Source organism: Thermobia domestica, chromosome 4 (genome assembly GCF_964235325.1).
Source record: "Thermobia domestica chromosome 4, izTheDome1.hap1.1, whole genome shotgun sequence".
NCBI classification, from domain to species: domain Eukaryota; kingdom Metazoa; phylum Arthropoda; class Insecta; order Zygentoma; family Lepismatidae; genus Thermobia; species Thermobia domestica.
In genome coordinates, this window is record NC_137457.1 from 224,267,904 (window position 1) to 224,281,946 (window position 14,043).

A 14,043-nucleotide genomic window follows, 5' to 3' on the forward strand; every position below is an offset into this window, starting at 1 on the left:
GTTTCTTAGATCACCTAGAGGAAAAAAAACTGTAAGAGATAATGAGAAGCTGTTTTCTGATATGGACCCACCGTCCCAAAGATAAATGGAATGAAATGAAATCGTTAAGTTGTACGTCCCGCGATTATGCCGGTTAGGCTAAAGAAGACGGTGATGATGAGAGATGAGTGAAATGGTGGAATGAAGAAAGTAGGAGGAAACGGGAGAACCCCGAGAAAACCCATGAGCATGGTGTTTGTCCACTACAAAGTCCACACGGCGCGAGCTGAGATCGAACCATGTACCCGAAGCACCGGAGATAAACGCTCTACCACTGAGACACCGCCCACCCCTAAAGATAAATCTTTATCCCTTTCTTCTAACCTTAAATTATGGAAATCAACAGTTTCTTGTTTTAACTCTGACCGCAATACAGAAAAACGATAATAAGTGATGAGATGCTGTTTTATCTGAATTAAATGTCACAAGAAAAGAATATATTGATATATTAGCCCTAATCTTTCTAAGAATGAAACCAGAAGCAGTAGAAATCTGCACAACTTCCGCGTTCAATTCTGACTCCCGTGAAAGAGAAACGGTAATAGATGGAAAGAAAAATTGCATTCCATATTGTAATATCGTACACATGGTCTGTACTTCAGGAAAAACTCCGCATATTCTTCTACTTCGCCTACTACAAGAAATAGACAGGAATCCTAGTCATCATTTGGTCATGTGATAATAAAGGAACACCAGCACCCCATGGCTCAGAAGAGGGTTTAAAAATCCATGCATGCCTCAATCGACATTAGTGTCTGCTGATCAACTTCCCTCTCAGAGCTTGCCTGGAGCTCTGAGAGAACCTAACCTAACCCAAGCCTCCTAACCTTCCTGGAGCTTTGAAGCCTCCTTGCCACTCAGCTTGCGTGGAGCTTTGCAGGACTGAAACCTCTCTTTGCTTGCGTGGAGAACTCAGAATCCTAGCCCACCGCGACTCAGCTTGCCAGGTGCTTTGTGGAATCCTTTCCTCTGGTCTCCTGGGCCTTGGGACTCCTATTTATCCCCAACTACTTAGTGGATTTTATTGATCTTAGGACCTTTTTATAACATGAACTTTTTATAATAAAAAAGATTGTGGGAGAAAACCGAATCCCGTGTATAATTTGGATTCACCGCCGGAATAACAGGTTCTGTATTAGACTTCACCGTTCTATTCTAATCGGAAGTAATACCTCTGTCACTTGCTGTTCCAATACTAAATCTTTGGTTTGGAAGGGCACAATGTGGAAAGCAACTAACTTTTCCTGTTTTAATGTGATGGTCTCTTTATTCGAAAAATATAAATAAATAATTTAGATAATAAAATATACCAAAGCCGAGGACATGAGAAAACCATTTTATAGTCCCTCGTAGGAAAAAGCTTGCTAACGAGTTGACATTTAATTAACAAGAGATTTCTGTGCAAAAGAGATTTTATCTTTCTTTTTTCATTAGTCGTAAAATGGTTCAAAGGAGTTAATCCGCTTTCAAACGCCAGATATCCCTGCTTAGATCAAAACAAAGAGAAAAATTTCTAGATCAAAGTTTTAATTTAATTCAAAAGGATTTCGAGTTGGTAACAAGCAATGACGGTTAATTCAAATTGAAGGTTAAAAGATCTGAACTAGAAGCACCTATTCTTAAAACCCTAGACTAGTTTCATTTTTCTCTGAAGTTTAAACTAATTTTGATTTAACAAGCATCTTACATTGATTAAACATGCACTACGATTTTCATCAAAAACCTTTTTAGATTTCCAAACTATGCTATACTAAGTATAGGAAATTTTTTACAGGGTATAAAGAAAAGGTCGTTCCAAACTTCGGAGGTGAATCCTCAGATCAAAACAAAGGAAAAAGTCATGTTACAGATTCTGGATTTCAGCTTCTGTTTCGAGATGCAGGGTTACAAACTTGGACTCCAAAAAGCAATTCTGTTCAATATGAATACACGTAATACTTCACCATAAATCAGAAGCGAATTATCAGAATAGTTACTTGTCAGAAGGTAATATGTACCAACGCGCTGAAGATTAGGGGAGAACAAGTGATGCCATCAGGTCGTCAATGCTGCCATCCTGGTATATCGAGTTTGGTTTGCATGTTGCACTGTCATATTGTAAAGATCAGTTTATGTACTGGTAGGTTTTACATTAGGGCGGAACCGATTACAACGTACTGCAATACATAGTAACACTAACATGCATTCCTTATACAGAGCGAAGTAACAAACTGAAACGACCGATATATCCGAGTCACTGCGTCCAAATCGGTAAGCAAGTTCGCCCCTTCTGCTTTCATTAAGGCAATAGATTCTACACCAGGGAGAAATTTAAGTAAAAGAAAACAGCCTGCTTCTTCACTATCATACGAGGAGATTACACATACATCCGAAGTCAGTTTCTCTGAACTATACTTAGGTTCAGGCACTAGTTTGCATTACTGACAGACGGCAAAGGAGATCACAAACCGGAATCCAACGCTTTCGGTCCGCTGAGCACGGAATGTGTAGCAAAGGTAGTCCGAGAGTATTTGTTGTTCGTTTTCATAGTACGCTCGTTTTTGAATTTCAAGTTGGCAACCCTGTATCTTGAAACCGAAGCTGAAATCCGGAACTGCAAGAGGACTTTTTCTCCTGTTTTGGTCTCAGGAATCAGCTCCCGAAGTTTGTAACGACCTTTTCTTTACACCTTGCAGAATGGCTATTTCTGTCTATTAACAGGTATCAAAGCAAAAACGGTTAACAGATGTCAAGAAGCTTTTTTTGTGATCGATTCAGCGTTCTCAAGAATAACTTCCATCTCATTCATTAAGCCTCTATTCAAGCCACTTCCGGTTACAGCGTTGATCGCCACTTAAAAAAAAACGGTAAGAGATACTGGGAGAAGCAGTTTATTGAAATTAACTGAATCAAAAGATTACATAACATCTTCAACCACATCTCTCTACTAAAACCGGAAGGGGTAGAAATAAATAGTATTTCCGATTTCAACATTGGTCTCGATAGAGAAAAACAAGGCCGAATATAGCTAAAGGAGCCTTTTGGAATCGATTCAGCGACCCAACAATAAATTGCCTCTACTCTGTTAAACCCTCTATTTCAACGGGGAAAGGTAGAATTACTTTTAAAAATACGGTTTCAACGTTGATCGTCATAAAAACAGCAAGAGATGGCGATAAGTGTTTTTTAATCGATTTATCGTATCAAGAATAGGATCAGTTTCCTACGATAACACTCTGTTCAAACCGGAAATGGTAGAAATTAGGAACTTCTGGTTTCAACGTTGGTCGCCCAAGAGCAAAAACTCTAACAGCGGTAAGCACTTTCTAGAACTGTTTCAGTGTCTGAAGAAAAGTTCACCTGCAACTCTTTACTAAAACCGGAAGTGGTAAAAACTCACTACTAATTCGAGTTTCAATATTTATCTTTATAGAGCAAAAACGGTAAGAGATAGCCAATAAGGGTCTTCTGATACAGATTTGGCCTTCAAGAAACTTGAACTTATACACCTATTGCAATCACAAGTTACAGATGCACTACTACCAGTTTCAGCATTGAATTCACATAGTTTGGAACTTTACCGTAGTTTCACGAAGTGAAATAAAATTCATGTTTTGCCCAGTAATCTTTGAAAAATAAAATATCACGAGTCTGACAATCTTTACGAATCTAAGAAACGTATAAAGTACATAGACAATTTTAAGTTTGTATATGTGTTAAAGTAGCCTATGTTACAATTGTTTTATCAGGTTATTTTTCTGATTGTTTAAGTCAGATCTTCCAACTTCAATTTCACGCATTCTATATACTAACTAGAGTTCTGAAATTTGTAAATACGTAAACCTGATGAAAATAGAATATTTTTACTAATTTTCGCTAAAGTTTATTGTTTTATTTAACTCGTTAGAAGTGTCTGCTCCTTATAAAGTGCATACCCTCACAGAAGCAGTGATAATTTCAGGGGTGCCCGGAGAGGAATTCTCCCTCCGAGGCCTCCTTTCCAATCATACTGCTTAATGTGGATTTCCAATATATTTGCAGTAGTATTTTCCCTTCCTTCCTGCGCATTGGAAGTTCCCGGGAGCGAAATGTTTTTAAAACATCACTGCACAGAAGTCTGGTTAGTCTTAAACAACTAAGTGTTCTGTTAACTTCATACCAACAAGTTTAAAAGATCACAAGAGATGTACCAACTAAGTTTATTAAACATTACTTTAATAGAGTACAGAGGGTTTCAGTACTTGTTCGAGACTTTCAAGAGTCGTCTGTAATGAAAAGGTTAGGAACTATTGCTTGTCGCAACGCAATTAAAAAAAAATTCTTAGACAACCAGATAATGTTAACTATGTACTAGTAGCATACTTATTACAATAACCTCTTCCTTAGATCCTGTGGGGGCGCGGTGGCTCAGTGGTAGAGCGTTCACCTCCCGTGCTTGGGGTCCCTGGTTCGATCCCAGCCCGCGCCGTGTGGACTTCGTGGTGGACAAACACAGTGCTCGTGGGTTTTCTCGAGGTTCTCCCACTTTCTTCATTCCACCATTTCACTCATCTCTCATCATCACCGTCTCCTTTAGCCTAACCGGCATAATCGTGGGACGTAAAACTTACAGATTTCATTTCATTTTTTCCTTAGATTCAGTCAAGAACTTATTGAATCAGAAAACATAATAAAAGTAATTGATAATAACCATAAAAGAAAACCTGTAATAACGATTCTTTTATAAAATAAACTGAAAAGAAAAATATACCGTATACATATTATCTTCTTCAGTGTATTTTATAAAAGTATTATTGTCAAGAGCTTTAATGATTATTGTTTTGTACTCATTTTGTTATAATAAAATGTATGAAAACACTCTCTTGTACGGTAGATCACATTTCCATAATAGTTTCCCCCTTTTGTGCAGGCAACCAACATTGTTTTAAGTTACGAAGTGTTGCCTAACTGTTACGTGTTAATGTAAAAATGTTACGCCTCTTCCTACCACATTGTTAGGGATGTCTTACCCATACAATACTTTTTTTTTTAGATTATAAGTCATATATGGACCGAATTAGATTAAAATTGCTTCAGATGTTTAGAGTTATGAAGGACCGTATATATATATATATATATATATATATATATATATATATATATATATATATATATATATATATATATATATATATATATATATATATATATATACAGTAGAGCGTCGATTATCCGAAGTAATTGGGGGACATGGGTGTTCGGAAAACTGGTTTGTTCGGATAATCGAACTATACATGTTTATTTGCCAAAAAGAAGTACTGTACAATAAATTTATTCATAAAAACAGGCATCTCTAAGTATTACAAAGTAACGTACAAAGGCAACTTTAGTAGGAATATATAGTATGTGGTACAGCTTATTAAACAAAAATATGTACATATTACATACGCATTTTGCATGAACAATACACACAGTACACAAAATTAACGTTTAAAAAAAATCCTTTATTTTGGTCTGTCTAAGCAAGCCTACAGCTTACGAGCAGCTAAGTCACGTACTTTTTTCATTACAGATATCTGAAAGTGGTCACTTTCATCTTGGGCTTCAAACCATCGCAAGGCAGTATCTAAACAGGTGCAAGCGAGTACACAGTTCGGTTAAGCGGTCGTTCGGTTGACCGACGTTCGAATAATCGACGCTCTACTGTATATATATATATATATATATATATATATATATATATATATATATATATATATATATATATATATATATATATAATTTTTGTATATGTATGGAATATTCCAGTGTATTTTTAATAGGCGCTTCACTGAATCTTAGGGGGTAAAATATATATTGGTGGAGAAAATTAAGATATGGAAGTAAGATTAAAAGCACTGGGGTGCGATTGATTATAATAGACTAAAAGAAACCAATTCCCTGATAATCAGAAAAATTAGTCCTCAACGATAGAAAAAGTGTCCAATGCTTTAACTCCTATTTTTTCATTCTGTCCCACGGAAGTAAAAACATTTTCTTTTTTTTTATTGTATTTTCTAGCAGTTTATCTATGTTGAACTGTAATAACACGATGACTGAATGGAAACGTCCTTATTATATCAGGAAATAACAAAAAATTAAAATAGAGAAATTGAAAGCTAACTATGTTGATTAGTTCGTAGGAACGTAATTCCCTTGAAATCCGTATTTAAACCAAGGTTAAAATTTATGTTTGATAGAATTTTCGAAGTTCATGTGTGGATAATTATTAATTGGAATTTCACAAACATACTTGCAACATAGGTACACTAGGCCTTCCTTTTCATTAAACGAAAGCAATTTTAGAGAAACTTTTAATTCATAACATAACCTTTTTGATTATTGCTCCAATGATCCGAATTGTGTCCAAAACTCATTAAACTGGATGATCTAGATTTCATTTTGTAAGGAGTAGTAAGTTTGTAAAATGGAGGTTTAACTAGATTCTGTTGTAACTCTGGTCATTAATTATTTATATATAACGTCTAGGTCAGACTCAATTGAGAGTCACTAAGTCTCATATTTGTTATTTCCTACTTACGTATTCTGTAAGTAGAAAAGAATTTTCTATTTGTTATCATAAAATATAATAAAGGAATTATCCATAGCATAGGTTCAAGCATTGAGGAGGTACATTCATGTCCAAAATTATTGTGGCATGTCTATAAATATGTTGTTGTAGGAATATAATTTGATAACGATTTCGCCTAGTATTTCTTATAATGTTAGTATGTGTATGATCAGGAAAGACATGTATGTGTCAAATTTCATGTCAAAAGAGCAGTAAATAAGAACAATAAAACGAAAATTGTCCATTTAGCAACATTTTGTTTTAGTCATTCTAATTTTTGTATTTGTAATTATTTTCCTATGTAATTTACCACAAATATACATTTCCCGATAATACACGTAGTAACAGTTAGAAACGCTAATTCGTAAGAGTTAAAAAGTTGCCACTGCACTACATTCGCTGCCTCTCTGGCTTCATTTGAAGATAGATTATAATCGTGCTGAGCATAAACGTGATATGCTGTTTATTATTACGACAAAGGCTGTATTAAAATGTAATTAAGACAATTATTTATATAAAATCTACAAGTCTTTATTCCATGTCAATCTCAATATAATTTAGTATTTAAGCACCATAAACTACAGGCATTTGCTGGTTACTTTTATGACACTGCAATATTTGAATAAACTTTAATGTCTACGAGTGATGACCCGAGCTTTACTTTTAGGAAAGCAAGTGCAGGGGGCAGAGACTTTTTTGGGGGGGAAGCTTTTATTTTATGTACCAAAAACGACAATTTTATAGTACTTGCCTTACATTAAAATACACCATGTCCAAGGGAGCCCAGTTGGAAGCAGGATTAGCCTCGGAGGAGCGCCCGCCCTCCTTGCTCTCTCTAGAGTCATATCCACATGAAGAATGCAACCATTAACATTCACTACTGAATGTAAGGTTGTAATTACTCTTGAACACAGAATAAAAACTATGGACAGTTCTTAGCATTTACCTTTCGAATAGTACAAAGTTTAACAGACTTTATCGCCAACTCACAAGAAGTACTACCATTAATAAGCTGTAACCATATTTAGATTTCATCATTAATGTGATGTTTGTGTAACTAAATTAGTTGGATAAACTAAAAAATATGTAAACCATTACAAGTTCTAATTAAGCTAGATTTTAACCATTGTGTACAGCGAGCCGAAAGCTTAAACGGAACAACTAATAAAAATAAAGTTTCATAAAAGCAGCAGAAAGAATCAACCAAAATATTTCCATATATGAAATATGGATAGATACCGTGCGTCGCAATTACCTGTTAAGATGTTAGCAGATTGACTCCATGAACGAACTCTTTCAAGGTTATCGCTCTAACTGTCTGGCCCAACTTCTGAAAAACAATACAAAAATTCGCTTACATCTAGGGATGCACGCGAGACGAGACGAGACGAGAAATGGAAAAGTCTCGTCTCGTCTCGCAGCCTCAAATGTTGGTCTCGTCTCGCGTCTCGTCTCGTCTCGCAAATGTGAAGTCTCGTCTCGCGTCTCGCATAAAATTTTGAGTCTCGTCTCGCGTCTCGCGCGAGACTTTCTCGCATGGTCTCGCAGTCTCGCACATATTTTGGGTTAGAATCTTGCAATGTTTTATTCTATGGCTGTTAATGAATGATGATGTGATATTCTGTCCGAAGGCAGATATTTGACCTAAAAGTCCCTTGGCAAGGTGAACGAACCCATGGTGGTTTGACATTGCTTTCCATGGGATGAATGTTCATAACATCCTAAGGAGACGGAACCTAGAGTTCAACATGGTATCCGAACTTGTGTCCACTCCGCTCCAAATTAAAAGAAAAGTTGTGCTGGAATTTGATTGCTGGACCATTAATTTTCGCATAGCATAATTTACAGCAAAACCAGCATAAATTGTTTGCTGGATCCAACATTGTTTTCCAGCTTAGAGTTCTCCAGCAATATTTTCCAGTATGCCATGCGGGCAAGGTCCGTCGACCTTAGTGTTCCTTCCCTCTTTTAAGGTCGCGTCATAACTACCCTTCTTTGAAAACCGAAGATGTAGTAAAATCGTGACGTCACCGCGGAAGCAGAAACAGCTTTCGCCCAAGGTCCTTCTCATTCACCCATGCTTGTTAGTTGGATTTTTGCAGGAAAGCGAATGATTCTTGTTTTCCTGTATTGAGAAAAAATAATTACTGTAGTGTTCGTGTTAGCTTATAAGCATGTCGAATTGTACGATAAGTACTTGCAATCATAGTAGAAACATTAAGGGTTCTGAAGTTATTTATCAGGTATTTCCCTCGGATCCTCTGTGGAAAATTTGGCAAGAGAAATGCTGTCGAAAAGACACCTTTATAGTTAAAAACGCCAGCGTCTATTCCAATCATTTTATTCCCGAAGCTTATAAACGTGATTTAAAACGTGAGTTTCTAAATATCCCACTCAAGAACAAGTTTAAACTGATGTTGTGCCTTCACTGTTGTGCCTTCAGTGTCATACGGAACCATGTTCATGTAAATAATGAAAGAAATAAGTGTACGAAAGCTAGGTGTTTAGAGTAAAAACAAATCAGGCACTTGGGTACAGTCAGATGAAATAACTATTATGACCGGAACAAAAAATAACTCTTTATGTTCCGTTTGTTCTGTGGAGATTGAGGGGCATGAACTAAAGGAATAGCTTTTCTTTTTGCATGAAGAGAACGAGAAACTAAAATTAAATGTTTAAGTTTTACGTCGCAAGGTTATGCCGGCTGGTCTAAAGGATACGGTGATGATGAGAAATGAATGAAATAGTGGAATAAAGAAAGTGGGAGGAAACAGGAGAACCCCGAGAAAACCCACGCACACGGTGTTTGTCCACCACCAAGTTCACTTGGCGCGCAGGTATCGAACCAAGGACGCATGCACCAGAAGTGAACGCTCTACCATTGTGCCACCGCGGCCCAACGAAAAACTAAACTCTGTTAGTATGGACAAAGCCAAAATAATAGTCTATATTTACACACGAAATTAAAAGAATTAGAAAGCAAATATAATAATGAATTAATTTCAAAGACCGGTTCTAAAATATAATATTGTGATCGTTTCAATAGAGTGGTTAATAACCGGTGGTGGATATATTACGAAAAAGTTTTATACAGGGCCAAGTAAATATGCTAATAAATGGCAAGAAAAAACTAAGATGGACTGATTAAGATATTATTCGTGCATTAACACAACGCGCCACCGTGATAAATTATACAATCATCTGCTGTTACATGTTCTAATCCGCGTACCCAATGTGTCAACACTTTGACATTGCATGCAAAAATAACCATTTTCTCGTGGTATTCTTACACCAGTTTTGAAAATTTTGACGGAGCAAGGGCGCTGCTTAAAGAGTGTGAAGAAATTTTCAGTGCTTATATTTGATGAAATGAATGTTAATGGGCGCGTGTGCTATGACGAACAGGTTTATTTAATTTTGAAATGACATAGAAATGTCCAGGTGGCAATGACTCGAGGCTTGATAGATGTGTGCAAACAGTCAATGTATGAAGATTTCGATAAGACTATGAGTAAAAACTTAAACTTCGAAATCATATCGAAAGTTAAAGTTTTAGGATGAAACATAGTTGCAATTCTTTCCAAGTTGAATGGTGGCAATGTGAGGCTATGTTGTGGTCTCATTCTACCTTCTTCCCGGTGGATGGAAGCAACAAAAAAAAAAGATGTATTTTGAAAATTTTACAAAAAAAAAAGTCGAAAACAAAAGAATGTGATTGGCCGACCATTTGATGTCCTAAGAAAGACACTTCTATGTTGAAACTATTCGACAAGGCTAGGACATTCTTCAGAATTCGGTTTTTGAATAGAAAAACACGGGAACTTGGGAAGAAGGATGCTTTTAAGATAGTGGATGCAAAGCGATTCTTCAAGTGCTGCACAATCCTAAAGTAAGTACGTATTGTATTTGTTTGTAGTCTATTTTTTATCGCATTTTAAAATTTGTTTTCCTTTACAAATCCCTATTGCGGAACATTGGTCTAGCCTACGATATTTGTCCCTGTTTCACCGTGGTGACGTCACACTACAGCTGGAGAAAGTGGCTACGCAGAAACAGCTAGTTATGAAGGGACCTGTAAAAGCGCGGAACAGTAGGGTCGACGGACCTTGCCATGCGGGCACATTTTTGCCTCGAAAAAACAAAGTCGCCAATGTAATTAACGTTTCAGTATATAAAGAATATAACGTTTCAGTATATGTTTTTCTGAACTCATTGAACCAAACCCGGATCCTTTTACTATATCTATATGTATTTTTTTAAAGTTAGCTAGCTATGGTGTAGCTAGCACCCATTGCGAGGGCTACCCCCTCTATTTGGGAAAGAGATTTAACATTATTATGGTGAAAAAAATGAATTTCTGTTGGGCAAAGAGACATTTATTAACTTTATTAAACATCCATAAGTTTTATTTATTTATTTTTGTTGTACGTGAGGAGGTCCTGTTAGTAACAAGCGGGTTTACTGTGCATGATATGAAGGTGAGATATGGGCCGATACTTGTGATGTGCTGAGAATACTGATGGTGTTATAGTCCGGATGATTTGGAGGTACGATATATTTATATAATGCGAAAAACAGTGAGAGAGGTGTAGACGTGTGGTGATGGCTGTGAGTGTAGGGAGCGTCGCTGTAAACGATTTCAGAAAATAAAGCGTGTTCGCTGTCATACCGTTGAGTTATATATTTAATAAGAAGAGATTCAATATGATAAAGAAGGTGAGGAAATGGGATGCGGTCGTACAATTCACGGGTTGGACTTGGTAATTTAATGCGGTAGGCTAGGCGGAAAGCATGTCGTTCCATTATTAACAGCTTTTCGTAATGTTTTGCGCTTGCTGATACCCATGAGGTAAAACCATATGTAAGAACGGGACGGAGGAAGACCTTGTAGGTGTTGATGAGCGTAGAAGAATGGAGACCCTACGTTGTACCTATGAGACATTTAAGTAAATTTAATCTCTTTTTGGCTTTGCTTACAACGGTAGCGAGGTGTGGACGCCATGTAAGATGATGATCAAATGTTATACCCAAGTATTTCACTGTCTTTGAGTGCTGTATGGCAGCATCATTGACGGTAAGGGCAAGACGAGCTGGGTTTCGATGAACTCGTGATCGACGTTTCGGTGGAATAAAGACTATGGCCTGAGTTTTGGTAGCGTTTATTGTTAAGCGCCACGTCCGACACCAATCGCTAAAGCGATGGATAGCTTCATTCATCGCAGTGTTTATTTGAGAGATAGTTTTTGTTAACGCCAGGAAAGCCGTGTCATCGGCGTAGTGAAAAGTATGAATGTTTTGCGGTAAGGACGGCATGTCAGCGACATAAAGCAGATACAGCAATGGGGACAAGGCAGAGCCTTGCGGAACGCCGCTATGAAGAAAAACAGGATAAGAGACACTGTCATTGATGTAGATGTAAGGCAGACGGTTTGAAAGAAAATTAAAGATGAAGCGGATGTACGTGATAGGAAGACGGAAAGACAGAAGCTTGAATAAAAGTCCCAGGTGCCATACTTTATCAAATGCCTTTTCGAGATCGAATAAAACTAAAGAGGCAGGCTTGGAAGAATTGTAATGATTAGTGATCATGTTGGTGAGGCGAAGTAACTGATCGTTAATACTATATCCTGGTCGGAAACCAGCTTGATGTAAAGGTAGCAAATTTTTCGCTGTTAAGTGAGTGTGAAGTCTTTTGACAAGGATGCTTTCCAATATTTTGCTGAAAGTCGGAATTAATTGTATGGGCCTGTAAGATGATACGGAATTTAGTGGTTTGTGTGGCTTAGCAAACATGAGTGTTTTGGAAGTCTTCCACTGAGGGGGAAGATAACCTGTGCGGAGAATAAATGTAAATATAGTTGCTAAAAGGTGTAGTAAGGCGAGAGGCGCTTCTTTGACATGACGGTAAGTGATTGAGTCCAGACCAGGGGCAGTATTGCGTTTGCGAGCCGTGACGGAGTTGATATCTGTTACAGTGATAGGCGTAGCAAGAGGATGGTCGGGTAAAACATGAGACGTGCTGGGTTGAAGTTTTGGTGAATTTATGTTAAAGGTATGTGTGGGATGCCTGCGAGGAATGGCTGCTTCAGACGGCGTGAAAATAGATTGTAGATAGGTTGCGAAGGCGTCTGCTTTTTCTTTATCTGTCTGAAGAGGATTTTCATTTTCTAGGAGAGGATAGGTAGTGTGGGTCTTGCGACCAGTAAGCATGTTGAAACGGTTCCAGTATCTGGATGGGTGTGCATCGTCTCCCAAATTATTACAAGCTTTTATCCATTGACGGAGTTTATATGCTTTAACATAATTGTGAACTGTGCGTTGAAATTGACGATGTAAATGCAATGACTCTAGATTTCCTGTACGTTTGTAATCTCTGTAGAGTGCTCGTGAACGTCTGATAAGTGGTAAATAATGGAATGGGAGCGTTGGGTAATAACTATGGGATGTACTAGTCGGTATAAAACGGCTGGTAGCGTCATGGAGTGCTGTAGTTATTCTATCCAAAGAATTATGAAGATCTTCCTCCGTTTCTGATAGAGTTGAGTTTGTAAAAATGCTACTAAGGTAATTTCGATATCCTGGCCAGTCGGCTTTGTCGAAGCGCAATGTGGTAATCTATATGTAAATTTCTTCGTCTTTATTTAACCGGATTTCAACCTTGTCTTTGCCTGCTTCTAGTCCGAGGAATGCTCTAACGTCACAATATCCAAAATTGACACGGATTGTTCCCTTAGAATAGGTTTTAACTTTCTTTTCAGAACGTTTAAACTCTCTAGCATTAAATTTGTGGAAGCAGCAGAGAAAATATAAAAATAAGTTACTTGTGTAGGAGAACAGTGCTGCCATCTATTGTCGCCTATCTCCCTTTACACCAGCCACCAAGGAATAACATTACTTGTGTGAACGGACTTGTGGATAACATATACTAATATACTAACCTAAATAACTGACATACAACATAATTATGTTATATACTAATAACAATTATATCAATGGCTCGCCGCGGGGAATAGTGATAATTAATTTTCAACACTTTAGACACTGTCAAGTATGCTATGCACTTACCTTAGTTTCCTTCTTCTGAAGGAAATATATTGTTATATCCTCCTTCCTGCAGTTACTCTTCTGATCTTTGTCGCTGTCGGGGTAGAGAATCGCGTACTCTTTCTTGTGAATATTTTGCAAGTGTTTCTTCACCGCGTTATATTACGAGAATGCATTTTCAATTCTATCTTCTTAGGCTTACATAATTTACAAATAGCCAACTCAGCATACGTCGCAATTTCAAAGTGATCCTGGAACTTACTTTTACGCCCTGCTGTTTCGGATGGATCAAGACTCGAACTTGCAGAAACAGTACCTGAATCTGTTTCACTTTCAACTGGGTCCCCATTTGGCTCTTCTAAAATGTCTTCGCCACTATCAACATTTACACG

General features: G+C 37.3%; 1 long non-coding RNA gene and 1 other non-coding gene across 8 annotated transcripts in view; one reads left to right on the top strand and one right to left on the bottom strand.

Annotated features, from left to right (window-relative positions):
• The window catches only part of LOC145683448 (uncharacterized), a 1,457,912-nt gene that overhangs the window by 1,324,100 nt on the left and 119,769 nt on the right, over window positions 1-14,043 (bottom strand). The gene's annotated exons all lie outside the window — the stretch shown is intronic.
• Window positions 4,415-4,486, top strand: TRNAG-CCC (transfer RNA glycine (anticodon CCC)). Its single transcript has one exon. It is a non-coding gene; the product is annotated as a tRNA-Gly (tRNA).